Raw genomic sequence first — 15558 nt, forward strand, 5'->3', positions numbered from 1 at the left:
CGCTCCAAACACGATATCGGGCTACAAACATTACATCATCACAACAAACCCACCATGCGGTAACCCTCAAAAAGCCCAACTCACATGGCAGCTGGTTCCTTTGAATGTCCTGCACTTCCCATGATGGGGACTAACTGGCTGACTCTCTCCCAAGTGGGAAGAGGAGTCAAGTGTATCTCCCATGGTCTCATGCACAAACTAGCTAACTATAGCTGAGGTCTCTAGCCCAAGAGGCGCAAACCAGCCCAAGAAGAGCATTTGGCTAGCCCAGCCAGTTCCTCTTGGCTGGCTGAAATCAGGGTGGCCAATAAGTCTGAGCTATTTTGTAAGCCCTTCTCTCCATGAGGACTTCAGTGCCTAAAGCTTTCCCCACAGAAACACAGGTGTTGAAGTCTTTAGGGGCATAACCCCCCAAGGGGTCAATGGATCACTGCTGTAAGCCACTGCTCTCTGACAGAGAACACTGGCTGTAGATGCTACGCAGAAGGGGCCGTAGAGCAGTTCCACTGCCACTCCATGAAGTATGTGTGTGTCAAACCCATAATCCCAACCACACTGGGCCCTTTGCATCTAGCCAGTCAAGGTGCAGGAAGAGAGGATTTGCTCTTACAGATGGTAACACACGTGACTGTATGTGCATTCATGTCACATATGTGTTTGCTGGCTAGGAATGCTGAAGCAAAGGGAACCGCTTGCTCTGCTCCTTTGCATGTCAATACTCAGCATGTCTTTTCCAGCTCACAGCTATTACACAGCAATGCTGGTGCCTGAGCTTTAGGAACAAACGGAAAGGACTGAGTGTTGCCCCTGGGTGCCTTCCACTCTGCTCTGCAAGCCAGAAACAGAACGAGCTTTCCTCTTTTCTAGCCTCCAGCCCTTTCTTGCAGGCACTGTCTACGTACAGCTGTCAAGGGTATTACAAAGGGAACAGTGACGGATCAGATCATGCCAGACGCAGGTAAAACTGCTGCAGAGGTTGAGAGCGTTCAGCCTGTTACCAAACACACGCCCTCCCTCTCTCAGGCTTGAAGATACTTGATCCCACATCGGATCCTAAGCATATGGCGCTCCGGTAAACTGTATGTATTTAGGTATCTATATATAGCTCTCTCTAGTCCCTGAGGGTACCTCTGTCTGCAGAGGGTGCCTCATTAGCCTTTCTGATTCAGGAGATTTGGTGATGCTAAGTTACCGAGCTCAGTGTCTCTGCCCTAGACACCCTATAATACAAATATAGGTGCACTGAGTCCCAGGGCACTGTTAAAATATTTTAATAGAAAGGTACAAAAAATAAGCAGTAACAAAAATAAACTGCATAAAGGCTATAAGCCTACTCCTGCTGCCCTTACTTGAGCAAAACTCCTACCAACTTCAGTAGGGGTTTTGCCTGGGTATGGGCTGAGTTACAGCTGAGGAATTTTGACCTATTGCATTGAAATTACACACATTTTCCTTCCCTCCTTCCCCATCTCCATGTAACCATGTAAGATGGAAAAGGCTGGCAGATACACTAGGTATGTCCATGAGCAATTAGTTCCAGAAGCACGAGGTACTTTTCTCTCTACGTGCAATTATAAGGTTAGGAATGTGGAGTCAGGTCAAAGTGAATAACTTGAGGGGGAAAATCTTGCCCTGCTGATGGCGATGGAAGTCTTGCCCGTGCTGCTTGTTTGAACAGATAAACAGCTCTGTTCTGTAATGTTGTAGGTGACGGTGCTACCAAGAGATTCCAGGTGACATCCTGAATCATGAGAGGAGCCCGAGCGGCTTCTTAGCCAAGCCCCAACAAGCGGCTGTCCCTAGCATTACAAGATTTGCAATTGCTGAGCCAACCCAGCGATGCAGAGGCAGTGGTGTAAGCAAAAGAAAAACTACCAGTCACGAACTGCTCAGTTCTTGTCCCACTTCTACTACGCACCCTGTCTGTGGTCTTGGGCAAGTCGCTTACTCAGTCTGCCTCAGTTTACCCATGTGTAACAGGAAGGTAATGATATTTGGCTCCCTAACAGCATCGGTGGGTATTTAAGAGCTCTGTGCACACCGAAAATGTAGAGCCCACGTAAGTGCTAAAGATGATGTTATAGTCCAGGTTTAGTTCTGGTCGCCCCTAGAGGAAGGCAGCTTCCTTTCCCCTGTTGAACCATCCTGCTCTCTTCGGCCATAAAGATAAGTCAGCCCAAAATACAGGGGTGCCTGAGCGGTTAGAGAATAGAAGAGAAAGTGCAGAGAATATGCTTCCCAAAAACCAACGTCCGGCTGTTTCTATTTGGGAGGTGTGATGTGGACACAGGGGTGGGAGTTAGGAACTCTGGCACGCTAGTTCCCATCACTCCCTCACTCTGTGCCTCAGTTTCCCCACTGGTAAAATGGAAAAGATAATACAGCCCTGCTGGATGGTTTTCATGTTTCTAAAGCACACCGAGACTCACTGAAGGGAGGTGCTAGAGACATGCAACGTCTTATCATCATGTGTTTAAAAAAAACCCATCAGTTATAGTGTCTGCCTTACCGTGGGTGTAGGGCAAGCATCAGCGCTGGGGTTTTAACTGGGAAACTGCAGGTAGGGGAGGCTTCTCCCGAATGGAGAAGAAGATTGATACGCCGCCTCCCTGCCCTCTCCCCCCAAGAAATAAAATGCTTGCTCCTTCCATGGGAACCTCTCCCTATCCATCCAAATACATGCATTAGCCTCGGCGCTTGCAGGGCGGCTGGAATGAATGCACGTACATACCTCTGCCTCAGCATGCGTGTTTGCTCTTCTCTTCCTCGGCTGTGATTGATTAAAGGATCAGGGACATCTGAGAATGGAGGCAGCCGCGGCAGCAGCGGCTCCCTTTAGACTTGAAGAGCTTCCTTGCCTGCTGCTTGCTGCTGCCGTTGGCTGTCAGGCAGCTTTTAATCAAGGTTTGCTTATATCTGCAAAGGCCTTTCCCAGAGGGATGGGGGGGTGGGGGGGAGAAGAGTGCATTAACATGCCAGCCACCCTTCCTTCCCCTCTCCTTTGTTTATCGAGAGGGTCAGTGTTTAGAAATGTCTAATAGGGATGGGGAAAGGGGTTGCAGTGGGGTGATGGGGGGCACTGGCTAGGGGAGCAAAGCGTCTGACTAAATGGTGGCATATCCCTGCTCTCTGCCCCCACTGATCTTGGGGGATAAATAGGCAAGTTAGGGTACTGGACGGAAGGGCAACGTATTTATCTGATGAGGAAACAAGAGCCCAGATCTTGTTGGCCCTTACTCAGGGAATCAAAATCTCCTCCACTTCAGCGTGGGCTTTGTGTGACCCGGGACTGAGGAAGGACTTCAGGGTTCGTCTCAGTGAGGGCTGGAAAAAGTCCAGATTGTTTAGGAAATGTGGTTACACCGTATGGAAGGAGCATGGTCTAGTGGTTAAAGCCGGGAGCTGGGACTCCAGGGTGCAAGTCCACTGACTTGCTGTGTGAAGAGGGGCAAGACATTAGACTCTGGGCCTCAGTTTACCATCCTGTAGAAGGAGAATAACGCCTGCTGGCCTCCCAGGGGTGCTGTTGAGAATCAAGCCCATGGGAAGAAAGGGCCTCTATTACAAAGCAGTGGTCTTACTCTACAGTTAGAGCTGGCAGCTCAGAACATCACAGGGGGAACGGGCCATGGAAGGGGAATTACTCTCCCATCCAGAGTCCTGAGGTGAGTATCCTGTAGTACCCTCCATAGACAGAGGGAGGGGCCTTTTCAAAGTGTTCTACAGACTTTATCTAATTAGCGCTCCCAACCCTCTCCAGACAGGTATCCCCCTGTTTACTGATGAGGAAACTGAGGCAGAGCTGTGCAGCAACATGCTCCAGTTCCTAGAGGGAGAGAGCAGCAGAGCCAGGATTAGAACACAGACGCTCAGCCCTATGCCCGTTCTCCATGGAGATGCCTCGAACAGATTTTCCCTGATAAAAGCGGGAGACTCAGGACTGACATGTCTCTTTACAAAGAGCAGAAGCAACCTATTTGGAAATAAACCTGGGGGGAGGAGGGGAGCACATTTTCCAGGAATATCAGCGTGGTTGTGACCCCTCTACCCTGGCAGGCTTCCCTGGAAATCAATGGAGCAGGTTGCTGCCATCCAGGACAGGGCCCGCTAAGTCCAGTAGCATCGTCACACACTCATGGGGAAAGGGGGCGGAGGCATTTAGAAGAAGTCCTCGCAGTAAGTGCTGGGATCTAAGGCTGGCCTGGCAGCGGAGAGGCAGCAGAACACTGTCCGGGCAGGAGGGGCACAAAGGCAGAGGGCCACCTGCTGACGGAACCATCCCATTGGTAAAGTGAGTCGGGCCGTCAATGTCGGAATCTGTCCCCGGTGCTGGGCCCCGTGGGTTAGCACAACTAGGGGCCAGCCTGCCGCTTTGTGGAGCTGCTACGGGTCTCCCCATGGGATTACTGTGGGACGTGGCACCCCCTCTGATCTCTCCTCCTGTAGAACTGCAGGGCTGAGGCCCAACCCATGCTTTCTCCTTCCTCCAGTGTGGCTGTGAGGGAGGGTCAGACAGGGCTGTCTCACCTGAAGCTGTGAAGTGGGTTGGGAGACTCCCCGTTAATTTGCACTGGGCTCTGTCTCCTCACACTGAGCCCATGGGTGATGAGGACAGAGTCTGCTGGCTCCACCTGCCCAGAAGCAGCCTTAAGAGCAGAGCAGCAGGGGGGGAAACCCGGAGGCTCCTTGAAAGTCAGGAGGCAGGAGAGCTGGGCTGGAAATTAGGAGTGTTTACATGTGTGGCTCATTCCTGTTTATCCCTAATGCAATCTCATTTCGCCCTCCCCGGCTAAGACTTGCAAAAGGAGTGAGCTAGATCTCAGGGGTGATGGCACGTGCCCGGCCAAAGCTTTTCCTGGTGCAGCTCCTGACTGTGCTGTAGCTCCCCAAGCAATGACTCAGGCCCATTATCCCACATAATATCCCACATGGTACAAACGCAAAGGAAGATGTGGTCCCTGCACATCAGCTAAACAGCCACCTCACACCTCTTCTTCTTGATTCCAAGCCCTGGAGGCAGGTCCCAGCTCACCTCCCATTCTGTAATCTCAGGGCAAGCCATGCATCTTTCTATGGGTTGCCAAATCCCCCTGCCCCTGCCTCACCTCACCAGCTATGAGCCACTCCTTTCCCTCTGGCAGTGCCCAAAGCAGCGTGGACTGGCATATTCATCAAGTCATCTTAAGCTGCTCATTTTGAAGCAAGCCTCTGCCGTCTGCTCTGTGCCACCCCTTTCCACAGCAGCATCCCTCTCCGCCCCTCCCATGTCAGCTGCTGTAACTATGCAGCAGGCTGACACCCGGGAGGCTCCTGGAATCAGGTAGCAAGGATGCGCTAAAACCAGCTTCTGCCTCTGTGGGTGGATTCTGTCACAATCCATGATGCTCCCGGCAAGGAGCCAGGGAATCTGTCACTCCTCGGCCCACTCCTTTCTCTCACACACACACCAAACTCCCTGCTTTGGTTTCTTGCTATTTACCTGGTGATTTGGAAAGCTCCTGTCACATACACAGCCCTGGCTCATGCTCGTTTTCTGCTTGCGCTTGCATTAATAACCCTCCGTGATTTATTTGTAGGGGAAATCCATCATCACCCTCCCTCTCAACTATCTGTTCCCTGGCTCTACACAGCCAAGAACTCCCCTGCCTGGGAATTTATTTTCTTCCCACTCGGCTTGTCTACGGGACTGATTCTGCTGCTGCTGGCGTCAATGGGAGCAAGAGCCGCCCCTGTAATGGTCTGGGGCTGGCACTGTCGCGTATTCGCAACGGGCCAGTGCCCGCAAATGTGGGCACGCAGGAATGGTCCTGATTCAAGTGAGCCATCGCGGGAGAGCCAGTGACTAAAGAATGCTCTCAGGCTCGAAGCACCACCCCCGTTTACCTCTGCCTGCAGCTCCGAGACCTTTGCCAGCTGTCCCACCCATCCAGGAATTTCACATGTAAATCACTGATAACCCCATGCCTGCAACAAGACTACAACAAGGTTCCTAAGCCCCTGAGTTCATACCTTTGATTTTATCTTCCATGACCCTTTAGGGTACTTTCTATGCTTCTTTAACACACAGTTTTTATTAATTCCTACTCCTTTGGTTTTTTAACTGCCAAGTCTGGAGCAATGGCTCGGCCCCCAAAGGGAACGTCTATCAGCCTGCGTCGCTCTCACCTCTGCTTCTCTGAGGTGCCCGCAGGCTGGCAGTGTGGCTGACAAAAACAACAACAGGACCGAAACCAAAGCAAGTCATGCATGGCAGCGAAAACAAGGGAGCAGATTAGCTGCTCGCCCAGCCTGCTGCTTTCCCGGGCTTGTGTTTGAGACAGAAACAAACCCAAATAATCTGGAGATGAAGAAACCCCCCCAAAGCGTTCAAATACCAAACCCGTGACCAAAACCTTACAGTCCATTTCTCTCCTTCTGCCTGGTTTATCCTGACAAACAGCTCCAGAAGGGCAGGTTATTATCCACCCTCCCCCACACGCCCAAATGAACACAGTGTGAATTTTTCTCAGCTGCTGTTCTAGCGCATCACTTAGGTTCTCCATGTTGTCCTATTGCTCAGCTAATGACCTGCTAAAAGTATTATGTGAAAAACCCCACTCTTAGCCAGCCATTAAACTGGTTAGGACCAGCAGGTCATGCTTTATTGCCTTAATAACTGAGTTTATAAAAGGTCGTCTCATAACTGATAACATGCATAATTTTTGTAACTTAATTAATGCTGCTAATATAGTGAAGTCTCCATCAGTAGCTGTTGCAGCAGCTGTACAGTTTGCATACTGATCGCAGATTGTTAACGTTACCCAAACCAGATTGCGTCCTGCCTTTCTCACCCAAGGAAGGCATAAAAAACCTTGGACTGACTCAAAACTGGCCTAATCTCAGTGCTTACAGCAAAGATGCATGTAACTTCTCACTTCAGCTGCCCTCTTATCAACTGGTCCTTTCAAAAGGGCCACTGGGCAATTTGGGTCAGACAAGTGGCTTTTTTCCTTTCTTTCATGCATGCAACGTTCCAAATGTAAATGAAATTTCAGAGCCTGATTCTATTCTCCTTGTTCCTGCTAAGCAGCATCTTCCTCACAAGTGCCCCAATGAGTAACAACAAGCCTTCTTGTGAGTAAGGCACTACTCCAACGTGAGTATGGATGTCGGAAGCGTGTCCGTTGTGTTTGACACCTCTTGGGCCAAATACCGCTCCCAGTTACCCTGCTTTAAATCAGGCGTAACTCCACTGATTTCAGCAGAGTTTTAACCAGTGACTTCAGGAAGCATTTTGCCTGAGTAAGGACTGAGGGTCTGATTCTCCTCTTATACTGGGGTAAATGAGAAGTAATTCCATTAAGGCAACGAAATTTCATGGGTGCGCGATGCAAGAGGCAAATCAGGTGCTGAGTAAATATGAGGAACCCTGAGTGAGGACTCCAGGGTTCAATCATATGGCAGTTTTGCCCGACTAAGGGCTTCAGGATCTGGCCTCTAGTTTACTTTTAATTTCTCTTGGTTGCTAAATCAAATCAAGATCCTGGGGGCCAGATCCTCAGCTGGTATAGATCAGCGTAGCTTTATTGGAGTAAATGGAGCTATCCTGATTTACACTAATGGGGGATCTGACTTGCTATTTTTCTCCTTAGTTGTTCACACTTGTAAGTAGATCCTTCAGGAGCAGGATGCATTTTTTCTCATTTTAAAAAAAGAAATCAACTTTTCCTCATCAGCTCCTACTGCCTGCACACCTGGAGAGCTGGAACCCATGTTAGAAAGAGTCTGACTGCCGGAAGCTGGGACTGGAAGACCGGGGATGGATCACTTGACAATTGCCCTGTTCTGTTCATTCCATCTGGGTCACCTGGCATTGGCCACTGTTAGAGACAGGATACTGGGCTAGCTGAACCATTTGTCTGACCCAGCATGGCCATTTTTATGTTCTGATTTTAATATGCTGGCAATTCTAGGCACTCTCCACTGAGCATGTAACTGCGCCCAGCCCTCGCAAAAGAATGTAAATAGAAAACCAGGTGCAACCAATTCACTGATATGCGGCAATGGGCAAATATGGTGATCTGCAAATCTGAGGCACTATACCAAGTATATCTAAGCCAGCAAGTGCAAGCTTCTTTAGTACGTCTGCTTAGTTTTGCAAATTATTTTGTGCTGGCTGAGAAAAGCCATAATGTCTGCTGCTACTGTTACACTGCAATAATTGTTCTGAGCCGGCTGTCATACAGTCAGAAAGGCATCAGCTACTGCGGAGAAACTCGACTTGCTTTAAAGGCATCTATATTATTTCATAGAAAATTAAGTTTCCCAAGGAAGCTGGAGGAATCCTCAAGCCTTTCTGTTTTTGTTTTTCAAAAAGAGGTGCACAGGAATCTGCTATTGTACAATCCCCTCTGCTCTAAAGCACCAGTACATACATGCAGAGTTGTCCCCTGGGGAGCAGAAGCTTTGCCCATATTCTATGCAATGATCCTGCAGAATGAGGCTATGATCTTTCATCAGTCATTGCCTGAGCAGTCATGCGCACGCACGCACACACACACACACTCACCCACCAGAGTGTGCACATTGCAAGTATAAATTTTGCAGCCCTTTTTTCCAAAGGGACAAAGCCACCTGGTGTAATTTCCCTGGTCCTGATGAGAAACGTATTTAGAGATATGTATATGCACCAGCTGTGGGGAAAGCAAATGAACCCAGACCCTCAAATTCAACTCAAAGGGTACCCGGGATTGGTTGATTGCTGCAGGCTGCTCATCGTACTGTCCAGTATTTTCTGTTTGAGCTACCGTATCTCCAATCACACACAGCATGCACTGTGCAAATTGGGGAGATGCAAAGGCTGCATATAAATCATAGCGAACACTCACATGAATACTATTATCTGCTCCAAAGTTACAGCACCTCCTCCCGTCGCTGATCCTCATTAGAAACATCATCTCCCCACCACCACTCTCTCCCCGCCTCCCCTCCACCGCCCCTAAGTCACAAGCCACTTTCTCGCTTCTCAAGAAGCCTCGCAAAGAAGGTTGATCTCTAGCGTTTAAGCCGAGTTAAATTGTGGCTCTGTACTTACACAGCTGACGTGGCCATCTGGGACTGCTGCTGGGGGAGGCAATTAGACAGGGCTGAGGCCCCCCCCGCGCTCCCCCAGTGTGGGAAGCAGAACCTCACTGCGTAGGATTTCTAGCACCATCCTTGCTCACCTAGCAGGCTGAAAGCAGGATCCAGATCCACAGTCTTTGAGAGTGCACCGCAGTCTGCGTCTGAGAGAGCGCAAACAGGCGAGTTCTGTGACTCTCAAACGCCTGGGCTATCAGTTTCCTTTAATAACCAATAAAAGGCACTAGCCTCAGAATAGAAACAGGAGCACAAAGCAACAGCAAGAACAACACAACTTCTCTCTCGGAAAAAAAACCCCAACAGCTATTTGCTCATTCCATCACCTCCCATGTATTCATGGGTGCTGTGCGGAGATCCTTGCTTTCTATTCTGTTCTGTTTAGGTTCTGGCACCACTCTAATCACGCTGCTCGCTGAGTGCCTGCTGTTTCAGGGTGTGCATGTCGATGTATACTCCAAGGGGAAAGCTCAGTTTTAATAGCTGATTCAGGATCTTTCCTGTCAGGCTGCTAATTATTACAGCAAGAAGGAGTGAGAAAAAGAGAAGGGAAGACAAGGAACCTGGTTCCAATCTTACTCGCACTGGGTTTGACAGCAGAGTCACTCTGTTGACGCTAGGGGAGTTATTCCTGATTTAGTCTTGTGAGTGAGATCAGGATCAGACCTACAGTTGGAGAGGAGGGAGAAAGCTGTTTCCCCATTTAAGAGAAGGAAAACGATTTCAATCTAGAGACTCCCCAATACTTGGAGAAACCTGGCACCCAATCTCCCTCCATCTCTCCCGTTTCCCTTTATTTGTCGACCTGTCTGCATCCATATATCTACGAATACCAATTATGGTTTGGGAGAACGTATATCTGAGATGTGCAAACACAAAAGGCAGGAAATAAAAGTCATCTCTTACTGAAGAGGAGAGGTAACCATGACTACCTGGGACCTCATTTAAAACTGTGCTGGCCGCAGGCTAAGAGGCAACACTTCCTATTGTCATACGCATTTACGGAAAGCTTTGAAAATGCTAAACCCCTGGAAACCATCTGGGAAGTAAGAATGAAAATGAGAAAGGGGGGGAAATAGAAAAGATATGTATTTCTGTTGGGTTCTTGTTTCCCTCCCCAGAAAAGCAAGCAAGCTCGAGGTTCAAATGAAAAACTTTGGAGGAAAACAGGGGCTGATCATTAGCTCTCTTCCCTCCATCCCCAAGGTGGGGAGGGACCAAACTAATACTCATTTTCAGAAAAACAAGCTTATGCTAAAGAAGGGCTTGAGGGTTTAAGGTACTGGGAATAAATTCTCTGACAATTTAGCCCTGTTTTCCTGTTTGTGACAGGATCCTGACTGCCAGAAATGCATTCATTGTTTGTATTTGCCAAATGGCTTGGATGAACAATTTTCCGCCTATGGGATGGTTTGCAAACTGTTTGCTAGTTGTTATTCATGGCATGCGATTGGTCACCTTGATCATGTTGCATGGTTTCTGCTTCCCAATAGGACAACCGACACTTTTAGAACAGGAGAATAACAAATGGCGAACAGTGAGTAATGACTACTCTTCTTCGCTCATGTGAATGGGGCATTCATACGAGATGAAACTCATTCCTCTGCAGAGAGACCAGGCACGACTGAAGTCCTTCGGAAGCCCTCACAATAGGTAGGGCCTCTGTACTGGGGTGAATTTCACCCAGGAAGAGCAACCATTTCCCAAACTAAACCATCTGCATCAGTGCTCACAAACAAGTCCCCGATCCTGTGCGGAGCTGAGCGATTTGGCCGCAAACCAGCAAAGCAATTATCATTGCTGCCAGCTCTGGTGATTTTATCACAAGTCTTGTGATACCTGATGGTTCTCTGATAGCCCCAGCTCCAGAAGTGCAGTGGATAAGGCAGAATCTTGGCTTTCGTTTAAAACAATCGAACATGCAAAAAAACAAACAAAAGGTAAGTTTTTAGCTCTCTCATGGTTGTGGAATTAAAGCTTGAAAATGTGAACCCCAAAGGCTCAAAAACCAGAAGGCAAATAAAAGGACCCTGAAGTTGTCTTTTTTTTTTTTTTTTTTTAAAGCTTCTGATTTTTAAGACAAATTCATGATTTTGGAAGCCTGGCTCATCATTTCTGCATGCTTGAGGCTGGCAGCACTGACGTGTGTGTGCTGTTTAAGCACAAGCAGTGGCACTGAACTCAGTGGCACCACTCACTTGGAGTTAAACATGAGCTTAAGCACTTTGCTGGATCCGGGCCCGAGTGCTCGGAACCTTGCAGGATTGAGCTGATAGTGGGGGAAACAAGCACAGCGAGACTAATTTTTTCAGAATTTGAATGAATGTTCACGATCTGGCAGCGTTTGACAGGCTCTAATTTAAAGGCTACACACACGGTGCCTTGCTCTGTGCAGGGGAAAATCCACGGCAGTTTTCATTTATCCCCAGCCGTTACTCTTCTACAGGCCTCAAGACAGGGCGCCCCTTATGGCCTCATCCTGCGCCCACTCAAGTGAATGACTGGACTCCCATTGGCTCCAATGGGCCTCAGCAAAACCTAATGGGAAGAGCATTCACAGGTCTAAACGCCTTCTGCCATTTCTGATCCCAGATGGGACAATATCATCTACTCTCCCTTGGTAAGGAAAGAGTTCTGAGGATAGGCCTAGTGCTTCAGCTGTGTGCTCCCTTCTTCTAATATAATCCTGCTCTTCTTTTAAAACCTCAGGGAACTGCAGACCTCTTGAAAGTGAGCACAAGCAGATGGCAATCAGGTTTCTCCTACACAGCTCTGTTAATGGATCTTAGCACCCACCCCAACACACACGCACCACACACACACACACACGCACACGCTTCTAGATTTTGGGAAGCCTGGAGCAGACTAGGTACTGGGCCAAACTCTGGGATGGTTTTGTGAGCTGGATGAATGTCTCCTAGAAACAACAGGCCTCCTCCGCATTTACACTAATAGCACCTTAGCGTAAATAAGAATCAGGCGCCAGTGAGAAATACCAAGTTTCCATGGACCCATGATAAAAGTTAAGAGGATGAACACAGAGTGGCCATATGCAGACTAGGAAAATACAGGAGGTCTTTTTTTAAATGTTAGCTCACACCTTTAAACTAACATTTTAAATGCTAGTGTAGACAGGACAAGTTGTGTTTGAACACGTGTTAGCTACTACTGGGCAACTTGGAGGGGCACCTAGGTCACCCATGTCTTCTAATGTGTATTTACACAACCTGCCCTGTCTACACATGGGTTTGCTAACATGTCTTTAAAAACCAACCTCCTTTCCTACTCCAGACAGACCTTGTGACATGACACTCACTGCCCCTCGGACATCTTACTTCAGGCAGTTATAAACTAGCTGATTCACCTACTTTCCCACTTTGCTCTGACAGAAGAAACTCTCAGCTGTCACATAACGAGGATGCCACTGACCAACATCCTTAGGCCTAAACACAGTGCGAAGTGCCCTCTAATCGAGGCTCCTGTATGCCAGGAACTGGTTTTTTTTTTTAGCCAAGCACATGAACACAGCGAAGATTGCTACTTTTCGTTGCCCAAGTGGGCATTTGTAGTGCCTGGCCTGGTGGTCAAAAATGTTCATCCCTGAGGGGAAAGGTCAGAATTCCCTGCTCCACCAAGCCTGAGTCCAGCACTTCTCTCAGAGACGAATCTCCCGATCCAGTCACTAAGGCAGCCATTATTTTTAAAACCCTTCTCGTCTTTGTTCCCTTCATCTTTCTCAAAAATCGTTTGACGGGTGTGTCATCCATCGCCTTCCTGAAGAGTCCTGAGCTGGTCCTGTAGCTTGGCTGCATGGTTCAGGCCATGCTGTGAATGCTATCAGAGCAGGCTGCTTGGACTGGTTTCCTCTTTATCTGAAACAATCAGCGCACTGGTAGGGTTGTCACCTCGGAGAGGATAAACAAACAGATGTTTCTGTGAATCTGGAAAATACTGGAGGTGCCCAGAAGTCTCCATCCAGATAATAAAGGTCACAGCGCTGACCCTACTCCTTACAGTATTCTGTGCGTGATACAGATTTGTCTGTATGTACATGGAAATGTAATATCCCACATGCAAAGACGCTATCAACATTAGCCTGTGTCAAGAGACACCAGAAAGGAATAAAATGAACAGTCCCTTAAAAATCTATAATGAGCCAACGTGTTCTAGTGGTTACTATATAAACATGAAGGATGACAGGGCTAGAGAAATATAATCCTCATGTAGCCATCCATTTGCTGTTTGGCAACAAAGAAAATTAATGATTATTTTGTTCCAAAAACAACCTATGCGTAAAACTGGGCAGGAAAGTGATCCCAATGGCCAGAGCACGGAACTGGGGGTCAGGGCGCCTGGGTTCTATTTGAGACTCTGCTACCAACTGGATGTGGGGAAAGACACTTTGACCACCTCGTGCCTCAGTTTCCCCAGCCCACAGAATACTTACTGATCAGGGGACTAAGAGACCTAATCCACAGATATCAGCAAAATGCTCTAAGACGTGGGGTGAAAAGGGAATGGCAAAGGTCTCTGGGGCAAGGGCTGTGTTTTTGTTCTGTGTCTGTACAATGCCTCGCACCAGCAGGCCCTGGTTCAGGATTGGGGCTCCTAGGCAGTACTGCAATACAAATAAATAAATCAGTAATACTAATAAATTAAATAATAATAACTAGACCCTTGTTTAAAGAGCAGGAATGTCACCGAGAACCAGGCGCTGCTTTTCAAATGAGCTGTTTTGGTAACAAGGGGAACAGAGAAGATGGGTGTCTTGGATTCTGGGTTGCTGGGTATGGCGGTGGGGACGGCAGCAGAAGAGACTCGGCGATTCCAAAGCCAGAAGGGATCGCTGTGATCATCTAGTCTGAACCTCCTGCGTAACACAGGCCAGAGAGCGTCCCCAAAATACTTCCTAGTGCAATTCCTTAGCTTTTACAAAAACATCCCATCTGGATTTAAACATTGTCAGTGATGAAGAATCCACCACGACCCTTGGTAAATTGTTCCAACGGTTAATTATGCTCAGTGTTAATAATTTACGCCTTATTTCCACTCTGAATTTGTCCATTTTCAACTCCCAGCCACTGGCTCATGCTATCCCTTTCTCTGCCAGACTGAAGAGCCCGTTATCAAATATTTCTTCCCATGCAGGTACATACAGATGGTAATCAAGTCACCCCTTAACATTCTCTGGTATCCGTTCCATCTCGCTTGGGATTGCACAAGGGAAAACCCCAAGAGAGCATACTTGCGTGTGAAAAGAGGATAAAGATACCTTGTAACTTCCTAGGGCTCCAAGACCAAGGGCCATCTCTGTGGTGGAGGTGTAAATCCAGAGAAACACTACTGACTCCAGTGGGTTTCCTTGTGGTTAGTCTGGTGTAACTGAGCAGAATTTAGCTCAAAGCACTTACTGAAGGAAGTTTAGCGTTTTCTTCTGCCTAAACCTAGCTTCTGCCAACAGCAACCTCATTCTATCCAGGGGTCTATTACTCTCTTTTGAGGGAGTAGTCTTCCAAGGTTTCAAACTGGACTAGTCAACTTGCTTTTATCCCTTAGGTGAGCTCCCTGTGGTCAGCCACCCCACCCGCTTCGCTGCGGGTTTCCTGGAGAGATTTCACCTAGGACCACACACACTGGATTCTTCCTCTCCAGGCAGGCACCCAAGACAGGAATTATGGTCTGTACAAAAGACAATGACAGTGAATCTTGTTACTGGCTTTTCAGCAAACGTAATTCCTTTTTATTAGAAAATTAAAGGGTACGAAAAGCTTTCCAAAGCTGAAGAGCTGAAATGTGCTTGCATAAAATATGCGGTGTCTGATAAAACAGATTTGCTCGTCTGCCTTCCTCACCCCCTCCTTATTATTATTCTAACAAAAAAGGTGATGCTTTTTGCCAAAATATTGACTCCTTGTTTGGCCAGCTAACACGTCAACACTCTGTTAAAAAGGATGTTGGTCCACCTCAGCCCCCAGAATTTCTGCTCTGGGATCACTGCACAGGTTGGATTTTTTAAGCTAAATAAAATTCCGAAGGACAATTTCCTCTCTTCATCTTGATAATCCAAGGTTTCAGGTGAAGGCTGACAACAGCTACTCCAAACCGAGCAACAAGGAGGCAGGCAATTACAGAGAGAAAGATAGGTAAAGAGAGGCAATTACTGTGAGAAAGATATAGATTACCCCCTAGCCATCTCACAAAAAGCAACTATTAAAAACCTCCTAGGCAGTCCTCTCCCACAGAGAACTCCTTGATCCCCTCCCATTCCTTGGCAGAAATCATGACCAAGGGTCTCTCTCTTGTTAATGGGGCGATCCAGAGCTCTCTGGAGAATCTTTATATACAAAAGGTGATGAGCGCCTGGAAGCTGGAGTCATTAGAAACTGGGTAACTAAGGTAACCCAAGGAATCTAATTTTCTTTTCTTTAATGTTTTTCTCTC

The 15558-nt window shown here is 47.8% G+C and overlaps 1 protein-coding gene across 7 annotated transcripts in view; it reads right to left on the bottom strand.

The window, feature by feature from the left end:
* The window catches only part of RAI1 (retinoic acid induced 1), a 132253-nt gene that overhangs the window by 48187 nt on the left and 68508 nt on the right, over nt 1–15558 (bottom strand). The window contains exon 1 of one of the 7 annotated variants that reach the window (XM_032762788.2): nt 9074–9127. The exons of 5 other annotated variants lie outside the window; for them this stretch is intronic. The gene's annotated coding sequence lies outside the window, so the exon portion shown is untranslated. Of the gene's footprint in view, nt 1–2731; nt 2772–9073; nt 9128–15558 lie in introns of those variants that run through there. One more of the 7 variants, XM_075069163.1, reaches the window with a different exon arrangement.

This window comes from Chelonoidis abingdonii, chromosome 9 (genome assembly GCF_003597395.2).
Source record: "Chelonoidis abingdonii isolate Lonesome George chromosome 9, CheloAbing_2.0, whole genome shotgun sequence".
NCBI classification, from domain to species: Eukaryota; Metazoa; Chordata; order Testudines; family Testudinidae; genus Chelonoidis; species Chelonoidis abingdonii.